The sequence below is a fragment of the Furipterus horrens genome, unplaced genomic scaffold, assembly GCF_987537825.1.
Source record: "Furipterus horrens unplaced genomic scaffold, mFurHor1.1.pri manual_scaffold_2, whole genome shotgun sequence".
In the NCBI taxonomy this organism is placed as follows: Eukaryota; Metazoa; Chordata; class Mammalia; order Chiroptera; family Furipteridae; genus Furipterus; species Furipterus horrens.
The window spans coordinates 74713527-74730328 of NW_028327172.1; the positions used below are offsets into that span (position 1 = coordinate 74713527).

At 34.3% G+C, this 16802-nt stretch overlaps 1 long non-coding RNA gene across 1 annotated transcript; it reads left to right on the forward strand.

Annotated features, from left to right (window-relative positions):
• The first annotated feature begins 1039 nt into the window (after positions 1 to 1039).
• On the forward strand, positions 1040 to 5425 carry LOC150018843 (uncharacterized). The gene is made up of 3 exons (XR_016509228.1): positions 1040 to 1188; positions 1889 to 2131; positions 5305 to 5425. It is a non-coding gene; the product is annotated as an uncharacterized LOC150018843 (long non-coding RNA).
• Positions 5426 to 16802: the final 11377 nt, after the last annotated feature.

Here is a 16802-nt window from a genome sequence, read left to right on the forward strand (position 1 = left end):
ATTAGTCAAGAAAGAATCAGTTATTCTAGAGAATTACTTGAAACAATTGTGAGAGTATGTGATTCATACATTTACATATTAGGCTTTATATAAAAGTACTTTAGGATTCTATTTTTAATAAATTTATCTCTTTTAAAATCATTACTTGATGGTTGTAACAAAAAAGATCCTGTATATATATCAAGGTTTACTTAAAGTGTGTATTGAATATAACTTAAAAACCTAAACTTTTAAAGAAGTTAAGTTCTAAGCTCTAGTAAATATTTTTCTCAAACAATTATTTTTCTGAATGTAGATAAGGAAAAGCAAATTTAATATACTAACAGAGGTTTTTCTACATGCAGTTAGTATGTGTTCTTTTGAAAGAATGTTCATTTTATTCAAATTAGCACTTTGAAGTAATATGTAATTTAAAAAGTATTAGTTTTATACTTACTTGATAATTATTCCTTGATGTAGCTACAGAAAATTTAAATAAGTGACCATGTTAATTATGGTTATTAAAAGTCTGTTTTTTTCAAAATAAATATAAAGTCATTTTCTATTTGTTTCCAGTATTATTTCAATACTATTTTAATGAAGTGTTTAAAATGGTTTTAAACTGTTTTTTGTAGCATTGATGACATGTAGAATAATAAACCGCATACTGTGATTGTGTTATTGGTAACATTATGCAATACAGTAAATGAATGAAGATAGACCAGCTACAACGGGTAGTATATATATGGCATTAAGACTAAATCCATTTGGGTAAATTAAAGAAAGGAATCCAAATTTAAAGAAAATTAGGCCAAGTGTAAAAATAAATGAATAGATTTTTTTGCCGTTCTTACTGTTTTTCTGGCTTTCACAAAATTTATGTTTGTGAAAGAACTTAGAGAATGTTTGCATAAGGAAGTAATGCATCATCTGGTAGAAAAGGGAAAAAAATAACATGGCACATATTAGAGTTGTAGCAACTGAAAAAGTCTGAGAACATTTTGACTATATTGCCCAAGGTAAATATATGATTATTTTAAAAAATGAATGAATTTTTGTTTTAGGAGTGTTATTACTTGGACAGTCTATCTTTATTGGAAGTTGTTAACTTGGTGGAGACTACTCGGGATGTTGTCGATGATGCATGGAGACAAACAGAGAATGATCATTATCCTGAGTCACAGATGTTACATCTCTTAGATATCATAGGTACTAGTAAAGAAATAATTTTTGAAATCCTCTTTGTTTTTGTTTTCTTTTTTCTTTAAGTGTTTCTTACCATAATAATTGTTACTTCAAATAACTCTTAAAGCAAATCATATAGACTTACTTAAATAGATATGTGTATATAGTTGACTACTTTAAAATGTGTATCAAATTCTTGGATCATTAATACAGCTAAATTTACAAAGATTTTTAGTTCCTATGCATGTATTAATTTAGAATTTATTTTGTAATGAACTGAAAAGTTCTTTAGTATATTGGCTTATCTCTCAATATTAAAAGTATAAATACTTTTGACTCAGAAAATGCCCTTCTCATTATTATCCTAAAGGAATACTAGACAAGTACATAAAGTGTGTGTATAAGGATATTGCAGCATTATTTGTAACAAATAGCGATTGAGAATTAGTTATATAATGCTACATCCATACAGAAGGCTCTGTAGCCTTTAAAAATGTATATCTATTTCTGCACTTTAAAGATATATGTGATTTACAGCAAGATGCAAAACTACTTCTGTTATTTGAAAAATATTTGTTATTGACAGTGCTAGTCTAATGGTGTGCATGAGGTACTTCACAGAAACTTAGTTTGATAATTTGTATGTTAATTTTGTTATAAGCATGTATTTTATAATATTTGTAAAAAGACATTTCCATTAAAGTTTTGCTTTATGTTTTATTAGGTGTATTAGGTGGTGCATTTAGAAGATTTGTTCAGAAAAAGTTGGGAATTTTGCACCTGTGGGAAGATCCTTATTATCTTGTGAAAGAAAATCTGAAAGCTGGTATTTCAATTTGTGAACAGTGGGTTATGGCCTGTAATCATCTAACAGGTCAGGTGTGGTAGTGCTATGTTCCTCATCCATGGAAAAATGAAAAATATTTCCCTGAAACTCCTGGAAAAACTCGGCAAACGCCTTGAAGAGGTATTATTTGGTTATTTGGCTCTTTGTCTTCAAGTGTGAAGTAGGTCCTCACTTGTTTATGAACGTATTTTTTAATTAATAAGTTATACATTTGATAGGAACTCTTTATATTTTGGGGAGAGAAGAAGGATTAAAGTTTATGTGAAATAGTTTGTGACATTCAAATGGCACAGTGCCAGGTGCACAGTGGGCGTTCACTGAGTGCTGGTTTCCACCGGCTTTCATTTTCTTTGGTGTGTGACTGTTCAGCTTGTAAATTGTGAACTTCTGTTGTTCTGGATTATAAAAAAGATAATCCCCTTGTATGGAAGCTATCAGACATTCTCTTGACGACTGAACTTGTTTTCAGGGAGGACAGCTTTTTAGGGGTGTATTCAATGGAAATATTTGAGACAACTGCTTAATTTTCATAAGTTACGAGTTTCAGTGTAGGACTTCTATGTTTAGCTTAAGGGACAGGGAAGAAGAGACTATGCAAAGATTGCAAAGCTGACTTTTTCCTCTTCTGCTTATGGAACAGTTTCTTTGGATTTTTTAAACCTTTCTATCTTGAAAAATTTCAAACATACTTAAAAGTAAAATGGTATAATGAATGCCGATTTAGTCATAACTCATTTTCAACAGTTTTTGACATTATTTAGTTCTTATTCCATCTTTTTTTACCCTGCCTTCTCTTTCTTTTTGCTTGAGTATTTTCAAAGCCAATTCAAGAAATCATATACTTTGACCCTTCAAACGTAATGACAATACTACTATCGTGTCCAACAAAATTATAGTAATTTCTTAGTATTATTTTATAGCTATCCAATGTTCATTTTTCTCTGATTGTCTCAGCTGCTTCATCAATTCCTCCACACTTTTAGTTTGATGTGTGGGCTTAGGTATGGTTAGCCTGATCCAACTGTTATAATGCTCTCTGTCTATTTTTTCTTAATGATTTTAGAGCCATTAATGACCATGAGGAGATGTAAAATGGGGATTTTCTAATTCTGTTGTTCTTTCTACATTTGTTACTGATGATGGAAGAACTTTTCCTCATCAATGTATTACTTACCCTGAAGTAAAGTCTGTATAGGAGTAGCAGTATATGCAATTACTGCTTTCCTTTTACTAATCGCTTTTTAGAACAATGAATAAGTTAGTGTCATAACAACTTCCATAGGCAATCAATGAAATGTTTTTCAGTAATAGTATTATGAACCCAAGAGTTGTTATATTTTATGTATTTCTACCCACTATTGGTATTATTTTATTTAAATTGTTTTATGGTTGGTCACTGAGTGCCTCCTGTAGGTTGGCTCCTGTGTCATTTTGACATGAATCCAGTATTTTTTTGATAATTTCCTTACTTTCAAGCCCCTCAAAATATACCAGCCCATCTTTTATATTTTTTGTCTTATACATGGAATCAGCCATTTCTCCGAAGAACCTGGTTCTTTTAGTGGAAAATGGTATTTGGCAACACAAATCTGGTTGGGGAAGTGTTCAATTTTACTAAGTTATTAAAGCTTTTAGGCCTTTTCAGTGGGCAGGATTTATAAATTGGTGTTTTGTTTTTAGCAAGATAAAAATAAATTATGAGTTTGTACTGATATTTCTGACCCAAATGGAAGTTTATAGTATTTTTACTTACTTTTCAATCATCTTTTGTTAGTGGAAATTTTAACACAAATTACAATAATCTGTTTTCCCACTGTTTGTAAATTGTACATAATAGAGTTGTTAATATTGTTTCATTGTCAGAATTGCAATTTAATGGAGAATTATGAATATCAAGGTACTATATTAAGGAGGAAAGAAGCTAAAATTTAAAAGAACCTTAAGTGTAGTTTTAAAATATTTAGATTTAGCCCTGGCAGGGTTGCTCAGTGATTGTAGTGTTGTGAACCAAAAGCTTGCAGGTTTGGTCCCTGCTGGGCACATGCCTAGGTTGTGGGTTTGATTCCTGGTTGGGGTGCATATGGGAGGCAAATGATGGATGTTTCTCTCTCTATCCCTCTTCCTCTCTAAGTCAATAAAAACATATCCTTGGGTGAGGATTAAAAAATACTTACATTTTATATTTTTTCACTAGATTTGAGCATACTGGTTGATGTGTTGATACATGTGTGCTACTTGGAATATTGATGAGTAGTAATTCTAGTTTTAAAATTATAGTTTTAGTTTTATTGTTCATTTCAGAAAACCTAGGTAAAGAAATTCTTGCCTAGTGTATTTAGGCTTTAGATTTACTTCTGCAGATTTATTGATTTAAATAAGTTTGTTGTTTTAATATTTCATATTTTAGGTCTTGGCTGTTAGAACAATTCATGAGAAGCTTCTCTCTCTTTTTCTTTCTAGTGAAGAGAAAATCCTGGCTCGAGTATCTGAACCTTTCACTGACCTGAATCTGGTGCAATATAATCTATATTCTGAGGTTGAATATACATGTTTCTAAATACAATTTTTGGTTTGTGTTGTTAAGCTAAAGGAAGATTTCTTAATTATTGAAGTCTAACAATATTGATAATTTGTTTATTAGCCTTTGTGGAAAACTGCAATATCTCAATATGAAAAGATTATTTCACCTGCAGAATAAAAATAGCAGGAAAATTGAAAAATTACATTTCAGAAATTCAAGATAGTCCATAACAGGTAAAATCCTGAAATATTTTACTTTTAATATTTTCTTTAAGTTACTTTAGGAGATATATATGTATTTACCAAGGCAGTCTACTTGAGCTAAACATACTTATATTAGCTTCTTCAGTCATTTTTGAAATATAAAGAGTTGATGAAGTGTCCAATTATAAGCAAAGAATTGATGTTAGAAAGATAAACTACTGGCAAGGCTTGTAGACTCAATGAAAGGTAAAAGTTTATCAGGGATTTTAGTATTTGCTTGAGAAAATATTTTTGTAGGTTCCTTTTTCTTTTCTGTATACCATTTAAGATTAGGAATACATTTATGACCTGTATTCACTAAAGGTTAATTTACTGTTTCTGTTACAAATGACACATTTTTGTAAAATTACCCATTTTTTTTCCTCTGTCTCATTTGATATGGTACAGCCCCTGAGGGTAAAGGACTAATTCTTATTATTTTTCTATTTACAACATTGGACATCATTCTTGGAACGTGGAGTATACTTAGGAAATCTTTGCTTATCGTTTATTTGAATTACATTTTATAGATTTTCGATTAGACTTTGAGAATTGGTGCCGAGGAATTCCTGGTGATCCATCGGGACTGCTTTCTGCCAAAAACTTTTCAGAAGTTGTCAGTAATATAGTGTGGGATCTCCAGTTGGAAATGAAGGTATTCATTTTAATAAAAGTTGAAGAATGGTAATCATAAAATGTGCTAAATTAATGTAGACGTCACTCTATAACTATAGAGAAAACATTAAAAGGACATTTTCTGTTTTCCTTGGCATAATCATCAAATTTTCATGTGAAATGTAGAATTCTGAAAAAGTGTGCTGAGGCAGTTGTAATGGTTCTTCTCCTTCCTTATATAGAGATAATTATCAAACCATTTATCATGCCAATTGCAGTTGTTCCAGGTTAGTTGCCTTCTGAAAAAATAATGAAGAGGAAAGCATCCTTTACACTGCACAGATAGTATTATAAAGGCCAGCATGTTTAAGATTTTTACTTATTCAAGTTTGTATTTTGGATGTTTTATTTTCTGTAATATTCTTCTGCTTAATTTTGTCCACCAGCTTTCCAGAGTCTTACAATATTGTTTGTAAAGTTATGAAGGAAAGGGATTTCTCTTCTTTAAATTGTCATTCAAATTGGCCTAACTGTTGTTTGAGATACTAACCAGAATATGTAGCAAAAGGCCCAAAGTGTTGCTTAACATGGTTAGGAGTCTTGCTGAATTGTTGGTGTTTGAAACTGAATTTCCCTTACCTTTCAGATTATGCCTTGTATGCATTACCCTCTGTGTTTTGCTATCCTGAGGTTGTATAATTGAGAAGCAAACTCAGGGTTGATATTCTTATATTCACTGGCAAATCTTCCATTATACTGTTTATAGGTAAATGGGAAAATAATTCCTGAATCACAGATCAGAGAAGTGGGCTTATTTTATGCTAATTTTGTTAGATTTTAAATAATAAATATTTTTGTAATTTGGCTTATTGAGGTGGATGATACCATCAAGATAGCAGAGGGTCTTCTGCCTGACTTGTCAGGATTTCACTCTTTTCATCGAAGTGCTGAAGATCTGTTAGAGCAGTTGAAACTATATGAACAAGAACAATTTGATGATTGGTCCAGGGATATTCCATCTGGCTTATCTGATCCTAGATCTGGTTTGCGGTAAGTTTAAATATATTATACAGTGAAATCTACACAAGAATCTTTTTTCTTATGTTATTAATCCAAATGGCAAGATGGAATTAGTCATCTCTGCCTCTCTTCTTTCTTCAAACTTAATGCTGCTCCTTTAATTTTTTTTGTTAGTTTTTGTTTATCAGCTTTTGAGTCTATAAGGTTGGCAGTTTGATGGTATAGTTGGTTGACTGCCTCCCCCTTGTTTCTCATGTCTATTCCCGGACTGCAGATGCCCATTTTGGAATTAGGATTTCCTTCCTCTATGATTTTTTTGTAATTGGTATAAATATGTATATGTTTTTCAACCCTTTTATATTAATATTGTATATGCACATGCATACACACACATACACACATTGTAAATTGTAACATTTCATTAATTTTAAGCTCCTTGTGATGAGACTATTTGTGGTACCAGCATAATTCTCAAGGGTTTGGTAAATATTGAGCTACATTGAATATAATTTAATTGGTCAACCTAATTATTTTAATGGGTATTTAAAATGGATAATATAGAAAAATCATTGTTTTTTTTGTTCTGGTACACTTTCCCAGGATATTATTATTTGTATTTTTAAAGACTTGTCATGTTTTGAAACTTGTTACTTTTTAAAGGTAACTTTTTTATAATATGAAATTCTGTTTATTTTCCTTATATTGATACAAAGGATAATTAGGCCAAAAGTGGTAGCTTCGGACTTCCGGCCAAGATGGAGGCTTAGACGGACGCGCTAGGTCTCCCTCTACAACTAGAGAGGAATACAACTACTTCAAAACAAAGGATAACTAGAAATTCCAGAAAATAAAACTACACGGAAGCCCAACATATGAAGTTATAAAGCAGCGGCGCCCTTTGGGCAGGTAAGGGGAGCGAAAGGGGGCGGTGCTGTTTGCGGTTGCACCTGGGACAGCGGCGGGGAGAACAACCCCGGCTGCAGTTGAACCCCCGGCAGCTCGCGACCCCAACGCTGGGGAAAGCAGCCACCACATCGCCTTGAACAGTGAGGCCCAGGGGGGCGGGAGGACGGATCCCGGTCTCCTAGTGGAATAACTGTGTGAATCCATCTTGGACCTCCGCCCCCAAAGAAAGCGCCACAGGGCTGCGAAATAGGTCGCGGACAGGCACCGGTCGCTGGATTGTGACGACAAAGCACCACGGCACAGCAAGAAAGGCTGCCGAACGGTGCCGGTCTCTGGGTCATTACGAGTACACAGGCACTGCCCCCTACAGCCGGCCCAAGAAAACAAAACGCATCTGTCAAAATGAGGCAGACAACTATAGAAATCCCGGTGGCACAGCTCACCAGGCAACAGATGGAGAACCTGACAGATGAACAGATAAGAAACCTGTCAGATGCTCAGTTCTGGGCCATTGTTATCAGGTGACTTACAGAATTCACAAAAGATCTGGAAAAAGATGAGAAAGAAGCGAAAAACACTCATAACGAAAGGAACAAAACCACATACGAGACAGATGGTGAGGAAAAAAAATCCAGAGTTCATTTCAACAAACTGGAATATGGAGAAGGAACAAGCAGTCAACCAATGCAGCGAGAGGAAATGGGAAGCAACGATGAGAGGATCAGAAACCTCTGGGACAGCTATAAAAGGCCCAACATAAGAATCATTGGTTTGCCAGAGAGCGAGGAAGATGAACTAGAACTTGAAAAATTGAGTGAAAATATAATAAAGGAGAACTTCCCAGACTTGGGGAAGGAAATAGACATACAGGTCCAGGAAGCACAGAGAGTTCCAAAAAAACTGGACCCAGGGAGAACCACTCCAAGACACATTATAATCAAAATGTCAAAAATTAAAGATAAAGAGAGAATCTTAAAAGCAGCAAGAGAGAAGAAAAGAATTATGTACAAAGGGGTCCCAATTAGACTATCAGCTGACTTCTCAAGGGAGACCCTGCAGGCAAGAAGGGACTGGCAAGAAATATTCAAAGTAATGAAAATCCAAAACCTACAACCACGAATACTCTATCCAGCGAAATTGTCATTCAGAATAGAAGGACAGAGAAAGTGTTTCCAGGACAAAATAAAACTGAAAGAGTTCATTAGATCCAAACCACTGTTATATGAGATGTTAAAGGGACTGGTTTAGAAAAAGGAGGATCAAGACAATGAAATCTAAAATGAAAACTGCATCACAAGAAACAACAGAAGCTAGGGAATTGAAACAAAGGCAAACTAAACAGGCAACGAGAGTGGAAAAAGAACTATAGGTATGGGGAACATATTGGGGGGAGGTCAACAGGGAGGGGGAATGGGGAGAGGGAGGGAGATGATATAGGAATTAAGGATCATGGTAGGAGGGAATGGAATAGACAGAGAGAGGTTGAGAAGAACTGTATGCACAACTAATGGACATGATCTAAAAGGGGGGGACAACTGGAGGGAGGGGGGCCACCGGGTGGAGGGGAGCAGAGGGAAGGGAAATTGGCACAAATGTAATATTATAATCAATAAAACACATTAAAAAAAAAAAAAAGTGGTAGCTTCTTAAACCGAATAATTCCCCTCCCCCCTTATTTTGCATTTTGGTTGTGTAGGAAAACTATAAGAATCAGAAGGTTCAGGGTATAATGGTTATAACATCATGCCATTTAACTTTCTCACTTTCTACCCTGAACCTAAAATAGGACAGATACCCCAGGCCAAAATATTAAAAAAATTTTTTAGTCAACTGATTCTGGAATCTACTCACACTTTCACCACTCCAAGATCCACTACGTACCAAAGGACTGAGACCTGCTGTAGAGCACATGTTGGACTTGTTCAGCCCGGTGTTAGTTTCCCATTTGACAATGAAATGCCCTGTCTCTGACTTTCTTGTTAAAACTTATATTATCATATAGAGTCAGTGAGTTTTGAAACATTTTAGGATATGCTAGTATGTAGAAACTAATTTTGAAGATTGGGTTCAAATAAAAGCAAAAAGGATCACCTTAATTTTCTGACAGACTTTTTGATGTTCATAATAGAAAGTTTTGGCTAAACCATTATTTTAATCCATTTTAAAATATGCCTTGTTTTATGTGTTATTAAATAGGCTGAGTAGATTTGTCTTTGCTTTTTAGTAGCTTACTTTCTATGACCTGCAAGTTCTCTTAATTGTGGAAGTGATTTAAAAGAATCAGAATTATATAAACCTGATCCTGAAAGAAAGATCATGAAAATACAATATTTTATGCTTAATTACCTCAGCTTAATTTTTACAATCCATGCCGACTTGCATGCCCCAATGTAAAATTTGAAATTGCAGCTTTTACAAGACACATAAACAAAAGACAGTCCTTAGATAATGAAAAAAGGGTAGAGAAGTGAAACTTTTGACTATCTCTTCTACCGTTTTGATGTTCTTATCATTGTTCCTTTGATAAAAGTATTAAAAGAACCAAGTAGGAGGAGTAAAAAAACCTTTTAGAAAATGAGTCAAAAATTTTTTATAGTATGGTATGATGTCTTTTTTGAGTTTTAGCTGATGGTCGAGAGATTGATTTTTCTTACTTCAAAATTGCTAGGTTGAAATATTAATCTTGTATATTTGATATTGCAGTGTATTGTCAAGATCTGAATTGTGATATATCAACTGAAAAAGATAACCATTGAAAACTATAATTAAAATTTCTTCTGGGTTGAAATACTAGAGAGATGTGCCATTTCGAGTATCTTCATTGCACCTTAATGAAACTACACATTTAAATATATATTTCTTTTAGTACTGTTGAATATTTCTTTATGATACTGTTAACCTATTTTTGAATAAATATTTCTAAAACAAAACACATGCTAAGACTCATTCACATTATTCAACTCTGTGCGTGCGTGTTCTGTGTGCCCGGCACGGTGCTGGTTCCTAGGGCAACAGCGGCGAAGCAGGGCGGCCACAGGCAGCCCTTACAGGGCTCCGTCTGGGTCAGACCTGCAACTTAACCTGCGATGGGAACTGGGAAGCCCACAGTCTTGGTGAGCTGCATCTTGGTCTAAATAGTCTGGAAGATTTTCTTAATTACCTTAGAGAAAAAGGCCTATGAATGTGCTTTGGGCTTAGAGTGATCTAGTTAACATTTCTAATGTCTAAATATATATATACTGGAATGTGACAAATGCAAAGATCCTAGTATCTTAAATGGGAAGTTTGTATACCGTATGTTTAATTTTCCCTTTTGTTACTTTTACTTTCTTTTAATTGAATTTATTGGGGTGACATTGGTTAGTAAAACCAAACAGGTTTCAAGTGCACAATTTTATAACACATCATCCGCAGACTGCATCGTGCGCTCACCACGCAAAGTCTGGTCTCTTTCTGCTGCCATTTTCCCCCTTTGCCTTCTTCCACCTCCCCTCACCCTTCTTTCACTCTGGCAGTCACCATAATGTCTGGTTTTTTTTTTTTTTCCTTTTAATCCCTTTACCTTTTTCACTCAGCCCACCAAAAAACCCCTTCCTTCTGACAACTGTGTACTTTTTGCTATGTATCTATGAGTCTGTTTCTATTTTGTTCTTAGTTTATTCTGTTCATTAGATTCCATATGTAAGTGAAATCATGTGGTATTTTTCTTTCTTTGACTGGCTTATTTCGCTTTTCATAATTCTGTCCAGGTCCGTCCATGTTGTTGCAATAGGTAAGATTTCCTTCATTTTTATGGCCAAGTAGTATTGTGTAAATGTAGCAGTTTTTTTATCCACTCATCCACTGATGGGCACTTAGGCTGTTCCAGCATTTAGCTATTGTAAATCGCGCTACTATGAACATTCTGTTCTCCCATTCAGTGAGTTGCCTTTTCATTTTGTTGATTTTTTTCCATGCAAAAGCTTTTTGGATTGATGTAGTTCCCATTGTATATTCTTTCTTTTGTTTTCCTCACCCTGGAGAAAAAATACTGCCATAAGAAATGTCTGAGATTTTACTGACTGTTTTCTTCTAGGTTTTTTGTTTTCATGACTTACATGTAAGTCATTAATCCTTTTTGAATCTAGCCTGTGTATGGTGTAAGAAGATGGTCTCGTTTCATTTTTTTTTTTTTTGCATGTATCTGTCCAGTTTTTCCAACACTGTATATTGAATAAACTGTCTTTACCCCATTATATATTATAGCCTCCTTTGTCAAATATTAATTGACCATAAAAGCATGGGTTTTTTTCTGGGCTCTCTAGTCTATTCCATTGATCTGTATGCCAGTTTTTATTCCAGTACCACACTGTTTTGATAACTATGGCCTTGTAGTATTGTTTAATATTAGGTAGCATGATACCTCCTGCTTTATCCTCCTCAAGATTGCTGAGTCTATTTCAGGTCTTTATGGTTTCATATAAATTTTTGAATATTTTTCTAGTTCTGTGAGGTATGCCATTGGTATTTTTATAGAAATTGCATTGGATTTATGGATTGCTTTGGGTAGTATGGACATTTTAATGATTTTAATGCTTCCTTTCCATGAATATGTTATATGCTTCCATTTACTTGTACCTCCCTTAGTTTCTTTTTTCATTATCCTATAATTTTCTGAGTACAGGTTTATTATTACATCCCTTGTTTAAATTTATTCCTGGGTACTTTATTTATTTATTGTTGTTGCGATAGTAAATGGGATTGTTTTCTTAGTTTTTCTTTCTGAGAGTTCATTATTGCTGTATAAAAACGCCACTGATTTCTGAAAATTAATTTTGTATCCTGCTACTTTACTGAATTCATTTATTAGTCTAGTAGTTTTTGTTGGTTTTCTATATACACTATAATGTTATCCTCAAACAATGACAGTTTCACTTCTTTTCCAATTTGGCTGCCTTTTTTTTCTTTTTGTCTAATTGCTTTGGCTAGAACTTCCAGTACTATGTTGAATAAGACTGGTGAAGGTGGTCATCCCTGTCTTGTTTTTGATCTTAAGGGAAACACTTTCACTTTTTGCTCATTGAGTGTGATATTGTCTGTGGGCTTCTCATATATGACTTTTATGATGTTGAGGTATGTTCCTTCTATCTAAATTTTGCTGAGAGTTTTTATTATAAATGTGTGCTGGATTTTAGCAAATGCTCTTTCTGCATTTATTGATATTATCCTGTGATTTTTATCCTTCATTTTGTTTATGTGGTGTATCACATTTTTTGGTTGGCAAATATTGTATCAACCTTGCATCCCCAGAATAAATCCCACTTGATCATGGTGTATGATCTCTTTAACATATTACTGGATTCAGTTTGCTACTATTTTTAAAAAGCATGTTTATCTTTTTAATAAAAAATATTAGTCCTGTTCTAAGTTTCAGGCTCTTCTGCCTAGTTTCTGAAAAAAATGAATTTTGCGTAAATACACATAGTAGAGTGCAAGTTTTAACAACAAAGATTGGATTCAGAATTTGGTAAGGTAATCCAATATAATGAAAAGTATTCCCTAAATAATCCCTTCCTTTGCTTATAAAGTAAGTGTGCATAATTTTAAATGTACAACAATATGTATAAATTATACTTTTTACACTAATATACAGTGTATGATTCTAAAGGAGTGTTTTTGCTTCCCCGCTGTTCACTCCCACAGAGAACATTGGCAATGTCTGAAGACATTTTTGTCTTCAAAAATGGTGAGAGCCTGAAACGTTGACTTGTAGTGTTGAAGGTTAAGGTCAGCATTTCCAAACTGAAACAGAAACATGTAGGAGAGAAATGGCCATGATTTGGCTATGCTGTAAATTAGTAGCTGGTCTGTCACTAATGTATGCATCACTATTGTTTAAAATTGTGGTAAAATACACATAATATAAAACCACCTAAAGCATTTTTAAGTTCACTGTTAGGTGGTGTTACATACATTCATATTATTGTACAACCAATCACCAACACTCTTTTCACTTTTAAAACTGTAACTTTATACCAATCCCACAAGTTTCTTTACTTCCCTACACCCAGTCCTTAGCAATCACCATTCTATTTTCTGTCTATGAATTTGACTAGTCTAGCTACCTCGTATATGTGGAGTAATAAAGTATTTGTCTTTTTTTGTGTGTGACTGGCTTATTTAACTAACATAGTGTCCGTAAAGCTGTTGTAGGTCAGAATTTTCTTTCATTTTAAGGCTGAATAATATTCCAGTGTATGCCTGTGCCACATTTTGTTCATCCATACAGACATTGATGGACACTTGGGTTGCTTCACCCTTTTGTCTCTTATGGATAATGCTGCCGTGAACTTAGGTATAGAAATATCTTTTCAGGACCTTGCTTCTAATTCTTTGGAGTACATACCCAGAGTGGAATTAGTGATTATGTGGTAGTTCTATTTTTAATTTTTTGTTGAGCTACCATACTGTTTTCCATTGTAGCTATACTATTTTATATTCCATATGATTTCTCCACCATTAAATTGTAATTCCAGATTGGTCCCAGGAGGAGGTTGGTGCAGCTCCACTTACTCCTCAGCCATCTTGGATCTCTCCTGTTTGTTTTTGTGTTTATGGTAACCCTCCTAATTGGTGTGGGTGAGTCATTCTTGCAAGTAAAAGGATTATATACTTTATATAGATCTTATTAGTGGTATTGTAAGAAATGAGTTTTAGAAGCAAAAATATGTTCTTCAATTAATACTTTTAAAACCTGATTCTGTATAGTGTTGTTAACATTGCTAGTAGATCTTAATATTAGGTTGAAAACTATTCCCCAAATGTCCTCTAGTGTTTTCTGGTGTTTGAATATTCACTGTAGACTTATAATTCTTTATTATTACTACTAAACTTAAAGCTTTTTATTTCTTAAATGATTTTTTAACATATCCATGATCATAAGAGCTGGAAGTATTATTAAGAAAGAAAAGGGTAATCAGCTGGTTGCAGATATGTTTTCAATTACTGCAGGGTAAAACAACATGAACAAGTGGATTTCAGAAGCCTCAAACAAATTCAAGACATGAAGAGGACAAAAATAATTAAAATAATCCTAATGAGTCAATGCCTTCTATTTCTAAGGACGATAAAATATCCATCTTACACAAACCTACTGATATTAGAGGAGCCCATTTCATGAGATCAAGATTATTCTTATATCAGAAATTACAAGAAAACTGAAGACCAGTAGCTTTCATGAACATAGTTGCATATTGAATCAATTCCATCAAAATACAAAGACCAAATGGCATCATGATCAAATAGCGTTATTCCAGGGACACGGTGGCTTCCTAGTTGAAAATCAGTTGTTGAGAATAAACTAAAGGCAAGGATACCACTCTAACCAGGTCTATTCAATATTGTGAAGTTTTTAGCCATGTAATAAGGAAAAGAGAAACAAAAAGGTAGTTTGTAATGAATGTCGGCGGCGGCGGAAGCCGTCCGTCTCGAGAGACGATGATGTAGCTTCTTAAGAGTCTATCTGCACCGCCGAGAATGGTTGTGCAGTCCGACTCGGGAGTGACACGGTATCTGTCTCCTCCCGTGTTGAATCGACATCTTGCGATGACGCTGGAGTGTCCTCTCCAGTGAAGCTGAAGCTACAGAGCCTGGGCAGGGTGATATGGAGGGTCTGCTGTTGCCCATGCAGCAGACCCCCTCCCTCTTCGCAGCTGAAGGGTCCAAGCGAAAGACGGAGTCAATACAGCTTGGCTTCAGGTGCGCCGCAGGAGTTGCCGGTGTTGACTACAACGTCAAACCGCCTTAGGGACTCCGGCTCCGGATTTTCTGTCGGGGTTTACTCCCTTAGCCTTTCCCCTGAAGAGGTATGCCGCAAGGCAGCGAAGGTTTTTTGGAGTCAGAGTTTTTCCTTCTCTGATGTGCCCTGACTGGAAGATCGAACCAGCGACACTTAGCTCGCAGGCCGACGCTCAATCCACTGAGCCAAACCAGCCAGGGCATGTAATGAAAGTACAGTTATCTTTATTTGCAGATGACATCATCTATACAGAAAATTCTAAGGATTCTTTTTTTTAACAGAAGTCTAGAAACCAGTGAGTAAACAACATCACATGATAAAGGTCAATATACAAAACATTAATAATACTTCTCTATACTGGTGTTAAAGTGTCTTGACTAGGCCCATGATGGAGCTGCTTATGTTAAGTCCATGTAAGCAATGAGTTCATCTAAGTTTCTATGCTCAGCTCTCCCAGGAAACATAGGCCTATGCCAACCAATTGGCACTTGTCTACTTAGCTTGTTACCTAACCTGACTCCAACACTTACTTCCTTTTGCTCCATATGAGGAAAGTAATCCTGTTTTAATCAACTAACAATGCCTTATATAACTTACTTGTTCCTGATCACTTTGATCTATGAAACCCTCTCACTTTGCACAACTCTTGGAAGATCCTTAATTGCTAAATAAAAGCCATCTAGATCAGGAAATGAAGTGTATGAAGTTTTCTTTTGAATGGTTTGAAATTAAAAATTAAAAATAATTGTATCAAAAAGCATAAAATAGTTGGGCATAATTTTAATAAAATGTATAAAATACCTGTTCACTAAAATTTACAAAACATTACTGAGAAACCAAAGGCCAATATATACAGGGACATGTACCCTATTAATGGATTGAGATACTAAATTAAGATAGCACTTCTCCCCTAAATTGATATATTGAATCAATGCAATCCAATCAAATCCCAGTAGGCTTCTTTTTGAACTTGACAATCTGATTGTAAAATTTTATGGAAATGCAAAGGAACTAGAATAAGCCAAAACAATTTTGAAATGAAAAAAACAAATTTGAAAGACTTGGGATAAATTGACAATAATAAATAGAAGATGGTATTGCCCTAAAGATAAGACACAAACATCAATGAAATAGGATAAAAAAAAATCCTAAATAGACCTGCATATATGCCTAGCTGATTTTTAGTTAAGGTTCCAAAGTAGTTTAATAAGGACAGAATAGTCTTTCCCAAAATTAATGTATATCAACATGCAAGAAAATAAATTTCAAACCTTTCAACTATATATAATTATTAACTTGAAATGGGTGATATGCTTAAATAAGAAAGCTAAAATTATAAAATCTGTATAAGAACTTCTTTGTGACCTTAGTTTAAACAAAGGTTTCCTAGACAAAGCACTATAAGCATGAACCGTAAAAGAAAAAGTGGTAACTTGGGCTTTCTTAAAATTAATAACTTTTAAAAAGACATTTTTAAGAAAATGAAAACACCAGCCACAGAACAGCTAAACAGTATCTGATAAAAAATTTGTTTTTAGAATACATTTTAAAATCTTTTAACAATATAAGAAATTAAACATTTAACTGATTAAAAATTGGGCAAAAGATTTGAACAGTTTGCCAAAGAAGATATCCAACGGCAAATAAGCACATTAAAGATCCTCCACATCATAAGCCATTTGGAAAAGGCAGACTAAGTCACAATGGAAT